The sequence below is a fragment of the Sardina pilchardus genome, chromosome 1, assembly GCF_963854185.1.
Source record: "Sardina pilchardus chromosome 1, fSarPil1.1, whole genome shotgun sequence".
Lineage (NCBI taxonomy): Eukaryota > Metazoa > Chordata > Actinopteri > Clupeiformes > Clupeidae > Sardina > Sardina pilchardus.
In genome coordinates this window covers 10,504,021-10,506,520 of record NC_084994.1, presented here as the reverse complement: position 1 = coordinate 10,506,520, position 2,500 = coordinate 10,504,021, and the positions used below count along the sequence as shown (strand labels likewise).

General features: G+C 43.7%; 1 protein-coding gene and 1 pseudogene across 1 annotated transcript in view; both read right to left on the bottom strand.

Moving 5' to 3' along the window:
- The window catches only part of LOC134076331 (zinc finger protein 850-like), a 769,162-nt pseudogene that overhangs the window by 110,263 nt on the left and 656,399 nt on the right, over positions 1 to 2,500 (bottom strand).
- LOC134079999 (microtubule-associated serine/threonine-protein kinase 1-like) overlaps positions 1 to 2,500 on the bottom strand; it is an 81,239-nt gene that overhangs the window by 16,634 nt on the left and 62,105 nt on the right.

Below are 2,500 nucleotides of genomic sequence, written 5' to 3'. Positions count from 1 at the left end.
GCATCCTAAATGCCATGCAAATCAAATCAGGCAAACAAATCTCCACACAGTACAATACCATCACATACTCCTATGTTGCAAATGAGGTTTACAACTGAGACATCGTTTGAAGCGTAACATCTTACAAAAAAACACATTTGTTCTTGTCTAACTCCTCCCTGGTGTCTTTTAAGCATCTGTTGTCGTGTGATACGGTTTACAAAAAAACCCGCCGGCTTAATTAGAGTTTGAAGAAACAGTGACCGCGTCCTTTAGAGATATTTTAAAAACAAACGCCACAGTCCTTTAGAAGTGTTTTTGAGTGACAAAAGAAAGCGGTGTCAGCTAAAGCTATATATGGACCACGCGGCGTGTGACGCGTTCTGTACAATTCAAACTTGTCCTAGAAAAGGCTTTTTCATTTTTGAACAGTCACTAGAGTGCAGTTGCAGTTGCTTTTTCAAGTATATTTTTGGGGCTTTTATGCCTTTAATGTTATAGGACAGTGGAGAATGACAGGAGGTGAATGGGTGAGAGAGTCAGGGTGGGATCCGGAAAGGACCACGGGGCGGGAATCGAACCCGGGTCGCCGGCGTGCGGTGCAGGTGCCCCAGCCAGTTGCGCCACCACTGGGGCCTGCAGCTGCATCTTTTGTGTACATTCCGGTGTGCGCGACAAGAACCGATCGTTTTGTTTAAAGATTAAGATTAAGATTAAAGGTATACTATGCAACGTTTTTCAGTTAATCAATTCGTTCCATACTGTTATATATGATTAAATGGGTCATTACCGGTCGAACTGTGTTTTTTTTGGCCGCTCTAGTGGTCTGTAGCGGTAAAACCACACTTGCAACTTCAGAAGACACTGGGCATGCACCCATGCTCTACTCCAGGAAGTGTCATGTAAAGTCTCATGAAAAGGCACGGCAGACTGACCGATTGAGGAGTTTTGTCAAATATACACGCTAAAGCTGTGGTTGAAGCTCTGCCGAGAAATATTCAAGCATAAAACGAGCGAAAATGAAAAGTGAAAGCGAACCGGCGATGAAATCGCCAATCCTGCATAGTATACCTTTAAGATTACTTTATTATGTCCCAAGGGAAATTTATCGTGGACAAACAGGCTGCTACATCACATACTGTATAACATTACACCAGAAAGTGCTGACAGTGCAAGTGCCTACATATACATACATACATACATACGCACATTTTCTTTTACTTGTTGACCTCGAGAAATCGAGATCTATAGACCTCTGAAGTTCGCCTACCAAAAAGCTACCATCTTTGCCCAAATATGAAGATCCAGTATCTTCCAGATTTTTTCTATGGGAAAATAGCAAGGGATCTTGAATTATCGCACCTGTTAAACTCTCGCGGGGACGAATAAATCGGAAATGCAGATGTATTGCGCTACACAGCTCTGTCCCCTGCCTTCGTGCGGATACTGTGATTTCCGGTAAGTGAAGACAACACAATGTGACCTTTGACCTACCCCTGAGCTAATTACAATGCAAATTGCCATAGGCAGTTACAGTAGCTTCAATTCACACCTGGGTCTCCTTTGGTTCCTTATTGTAAGCGAACCTCAGAGGTCTATGTGAACCATAGCCGGAATTCTCCTGTAATACACTACACAACACAATGGGTGCCTCTCATTGGTCCGGAATTCTCCTGTAATGCACTACACAACACAATGGGAGCCTCTCATTGGTCCGGAATTCTCCTGTAATACACTGCACAACACAATGGGTGCCTCTCATTGGTCCGGAATTCTCCTGTAATACACTGCACAACACAATGGGTGCCTCTCATTGGTCCGGAATTCTCCTGTAATAAACTGCACAACACAATGGGTGCCTCTCTCTGGTCTTTTATAGATCCTCCCTTCCTTCCTCTGTCCTCGTTCTCACTGATCTAGACAAAGAATGATGGGGCGGCAACAATGGGATAGTCAGTGATGATCGTCATTAACCTCACATAATCTGAACGAATTCACGTTCAAATTCATTATTACTTCCGCCAAGGAGGTTATGTTTTCGCCGGGGTTTGTTTGTTTGTCTGTTTGTCTGTTTGTCTGTCTGTTTGTCTGTTAGCAAGATAACTCAAAAAGTAATGGGAGGAAATTTAACTGAGATTTTCAGGGAAGGTCAGAACTGACCCAAGGAAGAAACGATTACATTTTCGAAGTGATCCATAACACCGTCGGGATTCCGGAGCCGAATAAGTTTTTCCGCTTAGTGGTGTAATGGCATGGTATGGCCACGTGGTGGCGATCTGAATAGTTTAGGTGCAAATGTATGTCAACCTAAGAAGAACAATACAGGCGGAGGTCTGCACTCTCTGAGTGCTTTTCTAGTTTACAAATGTGTTGCGTTCAGTTCAACGTTCACAGAAAAATGAACGTGTCCAATGAACGCGTTCTTTTGAACTCGTTCATGCACAACTCTGGGGATAGTCTATCCACTGTTAGTTATAGATCAGTGGGAACGAGCCTGGAGGACCGAGCATCGAGGATCGAG